This window comes from Herpailurus yagouaroundi, unplaced genomic scaffold (genome assembly GCF_014898765.1).
Source record: "Herpailurus yagouaroundi ecotype Mexico unplaced genomic scaffold, PumYag 159, whole genome shotgun sequence".
Lineage (NCBI taxonomy): Eukaryota > Metazoa > Chordata > Mammalia > Carnivora > Felidae > Herpailurus > Herpailurus yagouaroundi.
In genome coordinates, this window is record NW_024412400.1 from 67,434,183 (window position 1) to 67,442,149 (window position 7,967).

The 7,967-nt window shown below is 37.9% G+C and overlaps 1 protein-coding gene and 1 pseudogene across 3 annotated transcripts in view; one reads left to right on the top strand and one right to left on the bottom strand.

Annotated features, from left to right (window-relative positions):
* Positions 1-7,967, top strand: part of NAALADL2 (N-acetylated alpha-linked acidic dipeptidase like 2) — a 1,339,397-nt gene that overhangs the window by 55,724 nt on the left and 1,275,706 nt on the right. The window lies entirely within an intron of this gene.
* Positions 3,982-4,818, bottom strand: LOC121034007 (proto-oncogene serine/threonine-protein kinase mos-like; annotated as a pseudogene).

The following is a 7,967-nucleotide window of genomic DNA, read 5'->3' on the forward strand; positions in this document are numbered from 1 at the left end:
CCTTTTTTGCCTTTGTAAAAAAATCATTTATATATATATATATATATATATATATATATATATATGCCTCTTTTTGGAATATCTATTTTGTTCCATTGATCTATTTGCTTATCTCTGTCTGAGCCACTACTACACTTTCTTTTTTTTTTTTTTTTTTTTAATTTTTTTTTTTTCAACGTTTATTTATTTTTGGGACGGAGAGAGACAGAGCATGAACGGGGGAGGGGCAGAGAGAGAGGGAGACACAGAATCGGAAGCAGGCTCCAGGCTCTGAGCCATCAGCCCAGAGCCTGACGCGGGGCTCGAACTCCCGGACCGCGAGATCGTGACCTGGCTGAAGTCGGACGCTTAACCGACTGCGCCACCCAGGCGCCCCTGCACTTTCTTGATTACTAGCTATATAATAAAATCTTTTAATCAAGTAGATAATTCTACTTGATTAAAAGCCCTACAGTTTTGTTCTTCAAAGTTGTTTTGGCTATTCTAGGCCCTTTGCATTTCTACATGATTTTTAGAATCAGCTTTCAATTTAATACAAAAATCCAGCTAGGATTTTGTTCTGGGATATGTTGAATCGTATCAATTTGGGGAGAATTGACATCTTCATATTGTTGTTTCTTTTGACCTATGGATAAGGTATGCCTCTCTGTGTACAGATGTCTTCTTTAAATTCTCTTAGCAATATTTTACAGTTTTTATTTCACAAGTCTTGTACATTTTGTCAGAGTTACTTATTTTGTCCTAAATATTTCATATTTTTTATATGTGTTAAGGGCATTTTTTTCAAAATTTTGAATTTATGATGATTCATTACTAGCTTATAGAAATACAGTTCTTTTTATATATTATATGTTGACTGTGGATCTTACTACCATGCTAAAACTCATTATTTCTAGTATTTGTTTTTTGTTGTAGATTCCACTGGATTATTTGTATAGATTATCATGTCCTATAAGATTATTTGCAAAGGCAGTTTTCTTCCTTTCCAATCTGAATGCCTTTTATTATTTTATTTTAATTAAAAAAATTTTTAAGCTTTATTTATTTTGAGAGAGAGCATAACCAGGGGAGAGGCAGAGAGAGGGAGAGAGAGAATATCTTAGGCTCCGTGCTGCCAGCGTGGATCCCAATATGGGACTCGAACCCACAAGCTGTGAGATCATGACCTAAGCCAAAATCCAGAGTCAGAAGCTTAACTGACTGAACTACTCAGGCACCCTATCCTTTTATTATTTTAAATTCCCCATTCCCCTCAACTCACTCACACACACACACACACACACACACACACACACACACACACACACTTACAACTGCTCTAGCTTGAATCTCCAGAGTGATGTTGTATATAAGTGGTGACAAACATCTTTATGTTTTTCTTGATCTTAGGAAAAGAGATTAAGTGTGATGTTAAATGGAGGATTTTTGGTCAATGCCCTTTATCAGGGTGAGAAAATTCTCTGTTATTCCAGATGTGCTAAAATTTTTTAGCATGAATGGATAAGGGATTTTGTCATATAATTTTAATGCATACATTAAAATGATCTGGTTTTTCTTTTTTCAGTCTGAAATATGGTGAACTATATTAATTACTGTTTGAATGTTAAGCCAACCTTGCATTTCTGGGGTAAATGAATAAACCCCACTCCATCATTTATATATTGTTGGTTTCCATTGGCCTAAATTTTGTTTTCAAGTTTTGCATTTTTAAAAAAAAAAATTTTTTTTTTCAACGTTTATTTATTTTTGGGACAGAGAGAGACAGAGCATGAACGGGGGAGGGGCAGAGAGAGAGGGAGACACAGAATCGGAAACAGGCTCCAGGCTCCGAGCCATCAGCCCAGAGCCTGACACGGGGCTCGAACTCCCGGACCGTGAGATCGTGACCTGGCTGAAGTCGGACGCTTAACCGACTGCGCCACCCAGGCGCCCCTCAAGTTTTGCATTTTTTAAAGTGAGGCATATTGGTCTCAATTATCTTTTTCTTGCAACATAATTGTAGTAGGGTAATGATAGTTTTATAGAATGAATTGGGAACTATTCCTTCTCAGTTTTCTGGACGATTTTGTTTGGTGTTGAGATTATCTCTTCCATAAATATTTAGGAAACTTTTCTGGTGAAGCTGTCTGGGTGTAGATTTTTACTTGTGGATAGGGTGTTAGCTACAGATACAATTTCTGTAAAAGGTACAGAGGTATAAATGGCTACCTGTTTCTTCTTGAGTGAGCTTTGACAGTTTGAAACCATTTTTTTCAGTTTTATCTAAGTTGTAGAATTTATTGGTGTAAAGTTTTTCATGATATTTTCTTAATTAATAGCTATAGCATTTGGAATGATGCCATATCTCTGATTCCTGATAGTGAAAATCTGTGTCTTCTCTCTTTTTTTACCCCCCGTCTGGCTATTTTTTCTTGATTATTTCAAAGAATCAGTTTATGGTTTAATTAAATTCTTCTATTATTTTCAGTTTCATTGATTTCTATTGTATTCTTTATTCTTTCATGTCTTTTACTTAATTTACTTTTAATTTTCTCTTCCTTTTTAAAGAAATTCTTACATTTTTAAAGATTACTCATGTAAGATGGATATTTTATGATCATGTTGAGTTTAATTAATTTTGGTTTAGTTTTATATTTTGTAAAGAATATACTGTCTCCCCTGGAACAGTGTAGAAGACTTTAATGCACTCTTAAGATCAGCATTTTCCTGGGCCACCTGGTGGCTTAGTTGGTTAAGTGTCCTACTTTGGCTCAGGTCATGATCTCGAGGTTCGTGAGTCCAAGTTCTGCATTGGGCTCTGGGCTGACAGCTCAGAGCCTGGAACCTGCTTCAGATTCTGTGTCTCCCTCCCCCACTAACACTCTGTCTGTCTGTCTCTCTCTCTCTCTCAAAAATTAATAAACTTCAAAAAAAATTAAGATCAGTGTTTCCTCTCCATTCCTTTCCCATACCATCTTTTTTTTTAAATTAAAAAATTTTTTTTAAATGTTTATTTATTTTTGAGAGAGAGACAGAGCATGAGCAGGGGAGGGGCAGAGAGAGAGGGAGACACAGAATCCGAAGAAGGCTCTAGGCTCTGAGCTGTCATCACAGAGTCTGACGCGGGGCTCGAACCCATGAACTCCGTGAGATCATGACCTGAGTCGGATGTTTAACCGACTGAGCCACCCAGGCGCCCCTCCCATACCATCTTGAAAGCAGCCATCTGTTGATTGAAATACACTGATTTGTAAAGTATATATGCTGTTAATGTCAAATTTATCATGCTTACAGAGCATTGAATTTATGTTTATTATTTTTTGTTATAATGTAACAGTTTTAATTGATGTAAAATTTATATTCTGGCAATTCTTTTCTTTCTTTTTTTTGAGTTTTAAATTTATTTTCTAAAAATCCCTCCTACAAATATTTTTCTTCTATATCTTCTTTAAAAATGAATAATTATGGAAAGAGCCTAAATATCTATCCACTGATGAATGAGTGAATAAAGAAGATGTGGTGTATATATACAATGGAGTATTACTTGGTGATCAAACGATTGAAATCTTGCCATTTGCTGCAATGTGGATGGAACTAGAATGTCTTATGCTGAGTAAAATAAGTCAGAGAAAGACAAATATCCTATGATTTCACTCATTTGTGGAACTTAAGAAAGAAAGCAGAGGAACATAGCTGAAGGGAAGTAAAAATAAGATAAAAACAGAGGGAGGCAAATGATAAGAAACTCGTAAATACAGAGAACAAACTGAAGGTTGCTGGAGAAGTGTTGGATGGGGGGATGGGCTAAATTGGTGATGGGCTTAGGAAAACACTTGTTGGGATGAGCATTGGGTATTATAATGTAAGTGATGAATCACTAAATTCTACTCCTGAAACCATTATTACACTATATGTTAACTAACTTGGATTTAAATAAAGTAAAAAAAAATGAATAGAAACAAAGCAATAGTTTATCTTAATATAGGTTTAAAATCAGCCAAATTAAGGTTTTAAAGAGTTAAAGTCAACCAGAAGTTCTGCACTTAGCAGCAGCAGATGATCTTGTCTTTTCCCAGAGATGGAGTCTGTGAAGACAGCTGCTGAGAGAAATGGATGAAGATGATAGGCCTCTATGGTGTAGAGCACATACTGATGCTCCCCTGAGTAAGGCACCTCTTTGGTGGTCATTTGCTAGAGAATGATAGAAGAATAGGTGTCAACTTTGGGTGTTATGGTCTTTCAGGAGCTCTGGGGCTTGGTGGATGTATGTGTTCTCTAGATGGTAAGAAGTCTCTGGAAACACAGCGAATCTTCCAGCTTCTTGAAGCAACCAGTCACCAATTTTGCAGGCATCTTGCTCACTAATCAAAATGTTAGCAAGCCTCAGGGCCGAGTGCACAATACTTTATGAGTGACGGAAAAGCAGGCCATCAAACATCTAGGGAATCCTTATTTCCCTAGGTGTATGACAGTATATACTTTCCCAAATTTAATTGTTTTCTGGCACAGCAGTGAAGCCCCCTTTCTCTTTCTCAGGGCAGCTGATAGCACCATATATGACTTCGTGTAAAGTGACATTGCCACCAAACTCCACGATTATGGCATACAGACTATTAAAGCCCATGGGGCTGTGAGTGCTCACAGTCACAACCTGCATGATATTGTCGTGACAGAGCCCTGCTATATGTGGCTTAGCCCAGAAGGTCCACTGGGATGCCATTCAGTGTGTTTTTAAACATTTTTTTTTTTGAATGTGTAGGAAGAAGCATCCCGGAAACAGAGAGAAAAACTAGGTAGAGAAGAAGAGAAACAAGGGATAATGTTACTCTAAAACCAGGAGATGGGGTGCCTGAGTAGCTCAGTCGGTTGAGCATCTGACTTTGGCTCAGGTCATGATCTCATGGTTCATGGGTTCAAGCCCTGCATCAGGCTCTGTGCTGACAGCTTGGAGCCTGATGCCTGCTTCCGATTCTGTGTCTCCCTGTCTCTCTGCCCCTCCCCTGCTCTCTCTCTCTCTCTCTCTCTCTCAAAAGTAAATAAACATTAAAAAAAATTTAAACCAGGAGAGCACTGGAAGAGGGGAAATTGATGAGTAGTATCAAATATTGTAGGGAGCTCAAGTAAGAGAATGGAAACCTGGCCTTTAAACTTAGAAACTTGAAAGTCATTTAAATGATCTTAGTGAGAGTAATACCAATAGTGTGGTTGAAGTAGCAGCAAACTGCAAAAGGTTGAGAGATGCAAAAGGGGATATGGAGACAGGGAGTATACTTATAAGAGGGTACTTAGGAAGGGAAGAAGTAAGCATAAGTCAAAGGTAGGATTTTTATTATGCTGGGAGAAATGTGAACATATTTATATGTTGCTGAAGGAAGGATCTAGTTGAGACGAAGTTGATGATGCAGCAAAGAGAAAAGATCATTGATAGTATAAAGATCTTGAGTAACTGAGAGTGAATGGGATTTAAAGTACAGATGCAGGGACCAGCCTAAGGTAGAAGTTTCTTCCTTTAGGGTATGAGGAAAAGATGGCATGATTCTAGGTAAATATATCTCTGGGAAATGGAGAGTGAGAAAGATACTTCTTGATAATACTCTGAGGAACTATTTGCTAAAGAAGAGGTTTGGGATGAGATACAGTGCTGGAGAGAATAATAGACATTAGGGATAGTCACTGAGGGGAATGGAAAAGACGACCAACCAAAGGGGAGCTCAGTGGCCTGGGGAGCTCAGCTGGGGTGAGAAGCAGTGTATTTTTAGCATGGTGTCTGCATTAGTCTTCAGGAATCTGGGCACAGGAGCATAGAAGGCAAATGATAGGTCTGAGAAAGGCCTTTTTTAGCAGGGCTGGAGCAGAGGGAATGGATTTTTGATAAGAAATTTGTTGAAATGATGTGCCATAAAGTCTAGGTTGGATCAGAACGTATTTAGACAGGGACATGGCAGCTGGGGTGGGGTGGGGAGTGGATGATGACCTCCAAGAAAGTAGAGGTGGTCAGAGCATCAGAAACTCCAGTGAGTTTCAAGATCAAAGGTATCAGTAGCAATGGAGTAAGATTTTTGGAATGATGAGGACTATAATCAGTGGGAAATTTAAGCTGTTTGAGGTGATGGTGGCCCAGGATGTGACCCTGGGAATGGGGTGACTGAAGAGGAGCACTGCTGCTGGAGTTGAAGGTCAGAGTTGAGAAGTCTCAGAAATATTTAGAGCTGTAACTTAAGAAATTAAAATTACTTTTTATATGAATTTTTCATTTATCCAGAGCCATGAGGGTTTGCTTCTTCCCACAACTCAGCAAAAGTGGCAGTGGGATTACTTTGGTGAATATCTCTTGATAGTTAACTTTGGCCTGTTAGGTATTGTTTAATTAGCAATGTTGCTTTGCAGAAATGTTCATGTTCTCAGAAGGCTTGTTCTCAGATGAGACAAATAAATCCCAAAATGCCACTTGGTCATGGTGTATGATTCTTTTAATGTATTGTTGAATTTGTTCTGCTAACATTTTGAAATTTTTGCATCTATGTTCATCAAGGATATTGGCCTAATTTCCTCTCTTCCCCCATCTCTTCCTCTCCCCTTCACTCCCCTCTCCTTCTTCCCCTCCCCTCTCCTCTTTTAACTTTCCTTCTTTCTTTTTTTGTGTCCTTGTCTGGTTTTGGTATCAGGATAATGCTGGCCTCATAAAATGAGTTTGGAGGCATTCCCTCCTCTTCATTGTTTTGGAGGAATTTGAGAAGGATAGGCATTAAATCTTCTTTGAATATTTGGTGGAATTCACCAGTGAAACCCTCTGGTCCCGGGCTTTTGTTTGTTGGAGCTTTTGATTATTGGTTCAGTCTCCTTACTAGAATTCAAAAGTGTATTACAGCCCAACCAAGACAAAAGATATGCTATAGACTATGCTTCAGCCCAAGAACGAGGCAGATATTTGATTAGGCCTTTTTTTTAACTTTTAAAAACAGGGTGGATTTAAATAAAATATGAGTAAATTATACTTGGCTCCTTTCCCTTTGCTCATTTTTTTTTAATTCCTGTTTTTGGCAAAGAATCTCCAAAAGATGTTCATACTTAGAAATTCATGCAGGATCGCTCAGTGGTGTACTCAAACAGATGTCAAAGACAGAGATAAGGAAATTTGGCTAAAGACAGACAACAGAGTATGGATGGTGTGATTATGGAGGCTGGCAAGCCCAAATCTGTAGTATGGGCCAGCAGGCTTGAAGCCCAGGAGAGCTAACGGTGCAGATACAGTCTGGAGGCAGTGTGCTGGAGAATTCCTTCTTGTTTGGGGAGGCTTATCTTTTTCCTATTCAGGTCTTAAGCTGAGTGGATGAGATCCATAGCAAAATCAGTGGCCAGAGCTTTTTTTAGAGTGACTTCTTTCAGGTCCCAATCCTTCAAGTTTCATGAGGGCGGCACGAGGACCTCTTCCTCACCCCTCTTCCCACACATGTGACACCTAGGAAGATGCGAGGTAGCATTTTGTCATGATTTGTTTGTACCATGTACCTTCAGTCTCTGAAATCGCTATTCTCACATAGTCTCCTGCCTCAGATCTTCTACAGTTTGAGTGTCCACCTCATCTATGCTGAACAATCTCAAGCATAGAGGAATCCCTAAGTCAGTGATTCTAAAGTGTAGTTCATACAGTGATATCAGCTTCACCTGTGACTTATTTGAAAGACAAAAATCTCTTTTTTATTTTTTTAACTGCTTAAGTTTTTTTTCCTGCTATCTTACCTGAAATATTTCTCTTTTCTAAAATGCCATTATATTCATTTAGTAAATGCATTATGATAAGTAATTAAAAACTGATATAGCATTTTTGATACACATTATTTGTGGTCATTAAATTATCTCAAATCTTTTTCTTAGCTCTATTTTTCATTAGTAAATCATTTTCATGTCTATTATTAGCTATCACTATGTGTATATATTATATTATATTATATTATATTATATTATATTATATTATATTATATTATATT